The sequence below is a fragment of the Coregonus clupeaformis genome, chromosome 9, assembly GCF_020615455.1.
Source record: "Coregonus clupeaformis isolate EN_2021a chromosome 9, ASM2061545v1, whole genome shotgun sequence".
Lineage (NCBI taxonomy): Eukaryota > Metazoa > Chordata > Actinopteri > Salmoniformes > Salmonidae > Coregonus > Coregonus clupeaformis.
The window spans coordinates 36676402-36687554 of record NC_059200.1 but is presented as its reverse complement, the minus strand read 5'-3'; positions in this window follow the sequence as shown (position 1 = coordinate 36687554).

Genomic DNA, 11153 nt, shown 5'->3' with positions numbered 1-11153 from the left:
TTGACTTTATGTTTTGTTTACCCCATATGTAACTCTGTGTTGTTGTTTTTATCGCACTGCTTTGCTTTATCGTGGCCAGGTCGCAGTTGTAAATGAGAACTTGTTCTCAACTGGCTTACCTGGTTAAATAAAGGTTAAATAAAAAATTAATAAAAAATGTGCAAAATACATATATTGGTCTCATTCTTATATTTTGCGACATGCACCATTCTTACAAAACAAATACGATATTGGTCCCCATACATCCTACCCAGGTGGCGTATGATAATGAGTTGGATTTACATAGTGCGTAGAAGCGCTTTCCCATGCTTAGGCTTGGAAATATAGCCAGGAGAAGCAGGGTCAACACCCCTACTCATGCCATAAGTGCCATGAGATGTTTAGTAACAACAGAGAGATAAGACCTCTGTCTACGCGGTCTCATCCAAAGGACAGCACCGGCCGCAGGGCAGTGTCACTGGTATTGGGGTCTTATGTCTCCTTTGGCCAAAGGGAAGAGAAGAGGGCCCCTTACTGGCCTCCTTGCAATATCTGGTCTCCCACACAGAGACGGAAACCTACACCTGTTTAGACCCTGGAGGATATGGCTTCAGATGAAAGACAGCTGAGAGATGCAGAATGCATAAGCTTGAAACACTGTGATGTATGCAAGTTCATGAACATTGTGCACAGAAGTGGAGCATGCATCTGGTCTGAAGCATGTCAAAAGTGTGCATATGAACTGGGACTGGAGGACTGCATCACATTTAAACTAAATTAGAATTTATCTGATGTAGCTACACCCATCTGTACTTGACTTGTGCTGTTTGAAACATGTATTTCCAATAAAACTTTAGAAATTGCAATTATTTGTGTCAGACAGATATTTTTCTTAATTACATCAATGGTTCTTAAACCTTTTACAGCACGGGAACAATTATTGTTCTGACATTACACTGGCTAAGTTGAATGCACCAATTTGTAAGTCGCTCTGGATAAGAGCGTCTGCTAAATGACTTAAATGTAAATGTAAAATGTAAACGTTACATATTATCAGTGGGTGTTTTTTATTCTGCTGTCCTGGACTGGATCCAACGATAGGTGGCAGTAGTGCACCAATAAATAGTTGTCCATTAATGTCCTTGTGTAATGTGATATTGTACCACCTAGCGCAAATGTCCTTTGTATTTTCTTTATATACATTTGTGTTCCCCATGTACTTTTTGTATTGATTTGTTGTTAATAAAAATAAAAAATAATAATAATAACAACAAAAACAAAATTAATCAATATAAACAATTTAATGAAAAATACATTTAAAATATATATATTTTTAGAAATACACACACAAAAAAAAGACTGTTGTTCCTATGCAAAGAGCAGACGCTTGTGAAAAGTACTAGCTAGCTGCAAAATTGGCTAGCTAGCGAATTGGCTAAATATCCTGCTGGTAACCATCTTGCTGCTTTATACAGAGCGCGCGTGTGTGTCCGTTGCTACTAACCTAGCTAGCCATCAAAAAGGTTCCTAACGTTACAACATGGCAGACGGCTGGAGCACTGACACACGGGATACTGTGAAATACCTTACAATTAAGTAAGTTGCAGTTGGCCTTTGTGTGGCTTTTATTCCTTGTATTGCCATAAAGTTAGCTCTAAAAGCAGATGACGATGAACACCCATTATATTGTTTGACCTGAACCCTGACTGAGTTTGCCAGGGAAACATGGCAAATAGTTAGCTAGAATGTTGTTTACTTTGTTTATATTTACAATGGTGTTTACAGGATCCGTATTCAGAGAGTCACCTCTACAGCATCCCTCTCTCAACACCTTCAGCAGCAGGTTTTGGCTCAACCGGAGAGGGAAGGCATTGAGCTGGACACCCTCAACTCACCGGCTCAATCAGGTATTAACACTGTTTTGAAACAGCAAGATGAAGTTAGATGCATCTTAGTTGAGTAGATGTTATTTTCGAAGTGGCTAGATATGGACCAGAACATCGTCAGACAGGATGAGATAGAGGGTGAGTGTATATTGTATTAATATTTATTTCAATATAAATATTTAGTTTATATTGTATTCCTGATAATAGTTATCATAAAATGGTATTTGTAACATGCATTATTATTAATTATTTTATCATAGAATCCCTCCCCCAATGGCCAGTTCTGTACTTCTGGCAGCACTACAGAAATGAAGGCTATGGCTACCTGGTCATTCCTTCCACCCCTGGTAAGGTGTGTATATGTGTATAATGACAGTCAGAATTGTTTTCTGAAAGTAGCGTAAATGATGATCTACTCTGACTGTGTGTGTCTGTATCCCATAGGGAAGCATACAATAATGTGTCATACGTGGAGACCACAGGAACAGTGTCAGAACTGAGACGCTTCTTCATTGGTGGATCCCCTGAGCTTGAGGACTACATTTACATCAGAGTCCCAGGGGGGTCCACGGTATTATGTTCTTTTAGTATGGGGTGAAGCAGCAGAATGAAAAAGTTTCTGACTTTTAGAGATCTGGATTCTTTCCATTTGGGCCATATTTTCTCTGTTGTTTGTTTGACGTCACCGTGCTTGTCTTGTGTGCAGGGTATTTGTTGATGCCAGCACCCTGAAGAAGAGGAGGCAGAGTGTTCTGGACCAGCTGGGAGGCTTCAGTCAGCAAGGGGCTGTCAATAATGTCCTGGGTAAGGAATGTCATGTCCAAATACAAATAATTGAGAAAGAATTACAAAATGTCAAGATGCTCGTACACAATATGCTGAGCGAAAAACATATTACAGTAGTCTGGTAAACAATGGATTTGTTCTCTAATTGGAAAAGTGTTTGTGAGGCTTTGTATACCTTCTTTTCCCATGTTTTGTATGAAACATTACTCTGCTATCATTTGGTCTATTACATTTTTACCTTTGGGAGAAATGAGATGAGCACAGGTCTACCTAGTAAAGTCCAGGTTGTATCAAGCCTGTTCTTGGGTAAGATGAGACTCCTCACTCTTTTCCTCTCATCTCTCCTCTTTTCCCCCCTAAGGTGTGTGCAGCTCACTCACTGCTGAGCGCGTCTCAATCGCATGTATAGTAAAGTGTCCGAGAGGAGTGAGGTTGCCAGGAAACTGTCAGTGCTGGCGCTCCCCTCTGCCCGTCTGGGAGTCTGCTGCACCTGCCTCAGTAACCAGCCCTGCTGGCACCGCCACAGAGTGGCCTGGCGCTGGCCATGGTGAACACGGTCTGTCTCCCTCTCCTAATTAAACTTTATACATTACAAACATCTATAGTTGGTTGTCCTGATGGATACTTGCTAGTAATTTAATGCAGGCAGTGACATGCGGTCAGGGTAGGCAATGCTTACCCTGTGGTAATCGATATATATATTTTTTTAAAGTATGAAAAGCCCCCCCAAAACTGAAAATATCACACGTACATATTATTCAGACCCTTTCCTCAGTACTTTGTTGAAGCATCTTTGGCAGCGATTACAGACTCGAGTCTTCTTGGGTATGATGCTACAAGCCTGGCACACCTGTATTTGGGGAGTTTCTCCCATTTTTCTCTGCAGATCCTCTCAAGTTCTGTAAGGTTGGATGGGGATGGGGATGGGGAGCGTTGCTGCACAGCTGTTTTCAGGTCTTTTCAGAGATGTTCGATCGGGTTCAAGTCTGGGCTCTGGCTGGGCCACTCAAGGACATTCAGAGGCTTGTCCCGAAGCCACTCCTGCATTGTCCTGGCTGTGTGCTTTGTGTCGTTGACCTGTTGGAAGGTGAACCTTCGTCGAAGTCTGAGGTCCTGAGTGCTCTGGAGATGTTTTCATCAAGGATCTCTCTATACTTCGCGCCATTCATCTGTCCCTCGATCCTGATTAGTTTCCCAGTCCTTGTCACTGAGAAACATCCCCACAGCATGATGCTGCCACCACCATGCTTCACCGTAGGGATGGTGCCAGGTTTCCTCCAGACTTGACGCTTGGCATTCAGGCCAAAGAGTTCAATCTTGATTTCATCAGACCAGAAAATCTTGTTTCTCATGGTCTGAGAGTCTTTTAGCTGCCTTTTGGCAAACTCCAAGCGGGCTGTCATGTGCCTTTTACTGAGGAGTGGCTTCTGTCGGGCCACTCTACCATAAAGGCCTGATTGGTGGAGTGCTGCAGAGATGGTTGTCCTTCTGGTAGGTTCTCCCATCTCCACAGAGGAAATCTGGAGCTCTGTCAGAGTGACCATCGGGTTCTTGGTCACCTCTTTGACCCTTCTCCCCCGATTGCTCAGTTTGGCCAGGCGGCCAGCTCTAGGACGATTCTTGGTGGTTTCAAACTTCTTCCATTTAAGAATGATGGAGGCCACTGTCTCCTTGTGGACCTTCAATGCTGCAGACATTTTTTGGTACCCTTCCCCAGATCTGTGCCTCGAAACAATCCTGTCTCGGAGCTCTACGGACAATTCCTTCATCCTCATGGCTTTTTTTCAGACATGCACAGTCAACTGTGGGACCTTATATAGACAGGTGTGTGCCTTTCCAAATCATGTCCAATCAATTGAATTTACCACAGGTGGACTCCAATCAAGTTGTAGAAAAATCTTCAGGATGATCAATGGAAACAGGATGCACCTGAGCTCAATTTCGAGTCTCATAGCAAAGGGTCTAAATACTAATGTAAATAAGGTATTTCAATTTTTTTTATTTTTTAATAAATGTGCAATAAAGTCTATGTGTCCATATATTGGTCTTTTAGTGCCACCTATCAGTTATAACTGTGGATGCTACATCGATTTATGGCTGAGCTTAACAGTGTGTCATTTTGTCGGATGATATGAAATATGCCGCCATCAGAGGCTATCGCTTGTGTAGCTTGGCTACATTGTTATTTACATTTGGTTAAAATTGTTTGTCAATTTCAGTTAATAGCCTATGTCACTCTGGTTGTTGGAGCTACTGTAACCTATTCTACGGTGAACTTGGGCTTCATCAAGGTTTATTTGTGAGTAAATCTGGCTTTGATAATAGCCACCGACCTCAACGCATGTCACTGAGCGTAAGGTTAAGTCAGAGTGAAATCTATTTCGGTTTTCTTTTTTTATGTGTATAGTTGTATTATTGTTAATAGATTAGATGTGCCGCTCACTGTAATTTTTTATTATTGTTCGCTTTATTCATTCCCTAGCCTGAGGTGGTGTATTGCACGGCATTTAGGCAATGCAATATGTGTTGGTTGTATGTGCACTTGCAGTACAACATGAATACGTCTATTAACTGTCATTTATGTGTGTTCTGATAATCACTAATTCTGGGATGTGTACAGTATACACTGAGTGTACAAAACATTAGGAACACCTTCCTAATATTGAGTTCCACCCGCCCCCTTTTGCCTTCAGAACAGCCTCAATTCGTCGGGGCATGGACTCTACAAGGTGTCGAAAGCATTCCACAGGGATGCTGGCCCATGTTGACTCCATTGCTTCCCACAGTTGTCAAGTTGTCTGGATGTCCTTTGGGTGGTGGACCATTCTTGATACACGGGAAACTGTTGAGCGTGAAAAACCCAGCAGCGTTGCAGTTCTTGACACACTCAACCCGGTGTATCACACGCACCTGGAACCTACTACCATACCCCGTTTAAAGGCACTTCAATCTTTTGTCTTCCCCATTTACCTTCTGAATGGCACACACACACAATCCATGTCTCAATTGTAGCAAGACTTAAAAATCCTCCTTTAATGTGTCTCCTGCCCTTCATCTACACTAATTGAAGTGGATTTAACAAGTGACATCAACAAGGGATCATAGACAGACCAGGTAAATCCAGGTGAAAGCTACAGTGGGGAAAAAAGTATTTAGTCCGCCACCAATTGTGCAAGTTCTCCCACTTAAAAAGATGAGAGAGGCCTGTAATTTTCATCATAGGTACACGTCAACTATGACAGACAAATTGAGGGAAAAAAATCCAGAAAATCACATTGTAGGATTTTTTATGAATTTATTTGCAAATTATGGTGGAAAATAAGTATTTGGTCACCTACAAACAAGCAAGATTTCTGGCTCTCACAGACCTGTAACTTCTTCTTTAAGAGGCTCCTCTGTCCTCCACTCGTTACCTGTATTAATGGCACCTGTTTGAACTTGTTATCAGTATAAAAGACACCTGTCCACAACCTCAAACAGTAACACTCCAAACTCCACTATGGCCAAGACCAAAGAGCTGTCAAAGGACACCAGAAACAAAATTGTAGACCTGCACCAGGCTGGGAAGACTGAATCTGCAATAGGTAAGCAGCTTGGTTTGAATAAATCAACTTTGGGAGCAATTATTAGGAAATGGAAGACATACAAGACCACTGATAATCTCCCTCGATCTGGGGCTCCACGCAAGATCTCACCCCGTGGGGTCAAAATGATCACAAAAATCCCAGAACCACACGGGGGGACCTAGTGAATGACCTGCAGAGAGCTGGGACCAAAGTATCAAAACCTACCATCAGTAACACACTACGCCGCCAGGGACTCAAATCCTGCAGTGCAAGACGTGTCCCCCTGCTTAAGCCAGTACATGTCCAGGCCCGTCTGAAGTTTGCTAGAGTGCATTTGGATGATCCAGAAGAGGATTGGGAGAATGTCATATGGTCAGATGAAACCAAAATATAACTTTTTGGTAAAAACTCAACTTGTCGTGTTTGGAGGACAAAGAATGCTGAGTTGCATCCAAAGAACACCATACCTACTGTGTAGCATGGGGGTGGAAACATCTGTTGGGGGCTGTTTTTCTGCAAAGGGACCAGGACGACTGATCCGTGTAAAGGAAAGAATGAATGGGGCCATGTATCGTGAGATTTTGAGTGAAAACCTCCTTCCATCAGCAAGGGCATTGAAGATGAAACGTGGCTGGGTCTTTCAGCATGACAATGATCACAAACACACCGCCCGGGCAACGAAGGAGTGGCTTCGTAAGAAGCATTTCAAGGTCCTGGAGTGGCCTAGCCAGTCTCCAGATCTCAACCCCATAGAAAATCTTTGGAGGGCGTTGAAAGTCCGTGTTGCCCAGCGACAGCCCCAAAACATCACTGCTCTAGAGGAGATCTGCATGGAGGAATGGGCCAAAATACCAGCAACAGTGTGTGAAAACCTTGTGAAGACTTACAGAAAACGTTTGACCTGTGTCATTGCCAACAAAGGGTATATAACAAAGTATTGAGAAACTTTTGTTATTGACCAAATACTTATTTTCCACCATAATTTGCAAATAAATTCATTAAAAATCCTACAATGTGATTTTCTGGATTTTTTAAAATCATTTTGTCTGTCATAGTTGACGTGTACCTATGATGAAAATTACAGGCCTCTCTCATCTTTTTAAGTGGGAGAACTTGCACAATTGGTGGCTGACTAAATACTTTTTTCCCCCACTGTATATCAAATCAAATCAAATCAAATTGTATTGGTCACATGCGCCGAATACAACAGGTGCAGACATTACAGTGAAATGCTTACTTACAGCCCTTAACCAACAGTGCATTTATTTTAAACAAAAAAAGTAAGAATAAAACAGCAACAAAAAAAAGTGTTGAGAAAAAAAGAGCAGAAGTAAAATAAAGTGACAGTAGGGAGGCTATATATACAGGGGGGTACCGTTGCAGAGTCAATGTGCGGGGGCACCGGCTAGTTGAGGTAGTTGAGGTAATATGTACATGTGGGTAGAGTTAAAGTGACTATGCATAAATACTTAACAGAGTAGCAGCAGCATAAAAAGGATGGGGTGGGGGGGCAGTGCAAATAGTCCGGGTAGCCATGATTAGCTGTTCAGGAGTCTTATGGCTTGGGGGTAGAAGCTGTTGAGAAGTCTTTTGGACCTAGACTTGGCACTCCGGTACCGCTTGCCGTGCGGTAGCAGAGAGAACAGTCTATGACTAGGGTGGCTGGAGTCTTTGACAATTTTGAGGGCCTTCCTCTGACACCGCCTGGTATAGAGGTCCTGGATGGCAGGAAGCTTTGCCCCAGTGATGTACTGGGCCGTACGCACTACCCTCTGTAGTGCCTTGCGGTCAGAGGCCAAGCAGTTGCCATACCAGGCGGTGATGCAACCAGTCAGGATGCTCTCGATGGTGCAGCTGTAGAATTTTTTGAGGATCTGAGGACCCATGCCAAATCTTTTTAGTGTCCTGAGGGGGAATAGGCTTTGTTGTGCCCTCTTCACGACTGTCTTGGTGTGTTTGGACCATGATAGTTCGTTGGTGATGTGGACACCAAGGAACTTGAAGCTCTCAACCTGTTCCACTACAGCCCCGTCGATGAGAATGGGGGTGTGCTCAGTCCTCTTTTTTTTTCCTGTAGTCCACAATCATCTCCTTTGTCTTGGTCACGTTGAGGGAGAGGTTGTTGTCCTGGCACCACACGGCCAGATCTCTGACCTCCTCCCTATAGGCTGTCTCATCGTTGTCGGTGATCAGGCCTACCACTGTTGTGTCGTCGGCAAACTTAATGATGGTGTTGGAGTCGTGCCTGGCCATGCAGTCATGGGTGAACAGAGAGTACAGGAGGGGGACTGAGCACGCACCCCTGAGGGGCCCCCCGTGTTGAGGATCAGTGTGGCAGATGTGTTGTTACCTACCCTTACCGCCTGGGGGGCCCGTCAGGAAGTCCAGGATCCAGTTGCAGAGGGAGATGTTTAGTCCCAGGATCCTTAGCTTAGTGATGAGCTTAGAGGGCACTATGGTGTTGAATGCTGAGCTGTAGTCAATGAATAGCATTCTCACGTAGGTGTTCCTCTTGTCCAGGTGGGAAAGGGCAGTGTGGAGTGCGATAGAGATTGCATCATCTGTGGATCTGTTGGGGCGGTATGCAAATTGGAGTGGGTCTAGGGTTTCTGGGATTATGCTGTTGATGTGAGCCATGACCAGTCTTTCAAAGCACTTCATGGCTACAGACTTTAGTGCTACGGGTCAGTAGTCATTTAGGCAGGTTATCTTAGAGTTCTTGGGCACGGGGACTATGGTGGTCTGCTTGAAACATGTTGGTATTACAGACTCAGTCAGGGACATGTTGAAAATGTCAGTGAAGACACTTGCCAGTTGGCCAGCACATGCTCGGAGTACACGTCCTGGTAATCCGTCTGGCCCTGCGGCCTTGTGAATGTTGACCTGCTTAACAGTCTTACTCACATCGGCTACGGAGAGCGTGATCACATAGTCATCCGGAACAGCTGGTGCTCTCATGCATGCTTCAGTGTTGCTTGCCTCGAAGCGAGCATAGAAGTGGTTTAGCTCGTCTGGTAGGCTTGTGTCACTGGGCAGCTCGCGGCTGTGCTTCCCTTTGTAGTCTGTAATAGTTTTCAAGCCCTGCCACATCCGACGAGCGTCAGAGCCAGTGTAGTATGATTCAATCTTAGACCTGTATTGACTCTTTGCCTGTTTGATGGTTCGTCGGAGGTCATAGCGGGATTTCTTATAGCGTCCGGGTTAGAGTCCCGTTCCTTGAAAGCGGCAGCTCTACCCTTTAGCTCAGTGCGGATGTTTCCTGTAATCCATGGCTTCTGGTTGGGGTATGTACGTACTGTCACTGTGGGGACGACATCATCGATGCACTTATTGATGAAGCCAGTGACTGATGTGGTGTACTCCTCAATGCTGTCTGAAGAATCCCGGAACATGTTCCAGTCTGTGCTAGCAAAACAGTCCTGTAGCTTAGCATCTGCGTCATCTGCAGGGACGGCCTGTTCAATAGGGCGATATGGGCGACGCACTGCCAAACGGGAAAAGGAAGGGATTTTTTTTCTAATCAATTATATCACGGCAACAGTAGTTATCAGTGTTGTAATCTGATCTGACTGCCACTAAATGTCAAATCAGGCTAAAGTCGTGCTTCAAATGGCCCCGCCCGTTTTTGGGGCGATTTCAGTCAGGTTGAAAATCGCCCAGAAGTCTCTCATAGCCTGTCATGTAAAATCTATTTTTTTCAAATTTCAAAGCTTTCAATACAATCTCTATGGGTGTCTGTGGGCTTGCACTTACGCGCTTTCGTCATACGTGACGTAACCATGAACGTAACTAAGAAAATAGCGGCTAGCAGCGTCTCTGTTGCGACCTGCAGTGTGGCGTTATCTTATGTTTTTAATTTGTACACTTAGTGGCGTTATTTTATGTTTTTAATTTGTACACTTAGTTTACAAACATTCTGCCAACCATGGATTTCCAGTGGTGGGTTTTGGACTGATCTTGTTGATCGTGTACATACCCGCTACGAACGGACTAAATAATGAAAACGCTGCTGGCAGCGGAATCCAATACAGCTGGGAGACTTGGCTGGATGACATAGTCCCGGAGAAGTGGAGCCGGCCGGCTTCACCCTGGTCAGAGCGGACCGCGATCTGACAGTCACAGATCGATCCTGGTAAGAGAGCGACTCTGTACCCCGACATTGAACTGCTTTCTGTGTCACTGCGACCTTACTATCTGCCCCGTGAGTTCCCCCAATTGTTTGTTACCGTTGTGTACTGTTGATAATCACAAGTTTACTGGAGAACTGAGACCAAGTAGAGACTTTGGACAGGGTGGATATGGTATAATAAAGGCAGTTTATTCAGAGGTAAAGATATCTGGAATCGCGTGCACGGACTCGTTCGTCAAACTCTTAGGGAGCTATCTGAAGAGAGCCCCAAAACATTGTGCAGACATTTTATACAATAAATGATGTAGGTTGAATCTAGTAGTTCTGATCTTCTGATTGGTCCTGATGAGTTGGGCGAGGTCCCCTCCACTGTTGCATTGGCTCTGAGTCGGGTTCTCTGTCTTCAAATGTTCAGCCTAAAGAGAGGGGATTTTTTGTGTGTGTGTGTGTGTGTTTAACAGTGATGATGTGTGTGTGTGTGTGTGTTATCAGTGATGATGTGTGTGTGTGTGTGTGTGTGTGTCCTCAGAGCAAGAACTCGTGAGTTGGAAGAACTGAGAGACCTATGGCGTGGGTGTTGTCCTTGGCCACCTGCTGACAAGGCTGACAAGATAGGACTCTTTTGTCCATTGTTATAGGATAGGAACAGCATTGATTGAAAACAAACGCCCAACACAAAATGGGTCATGCACAAGATTTTAGTCAGACCAAGCTATAACATTATATATTTACTACGACAGTACATTCAACCAAAAGCTAATATAACAAAGGCATCAGAGATTATTTATAATCTGTCACAGAAACTGG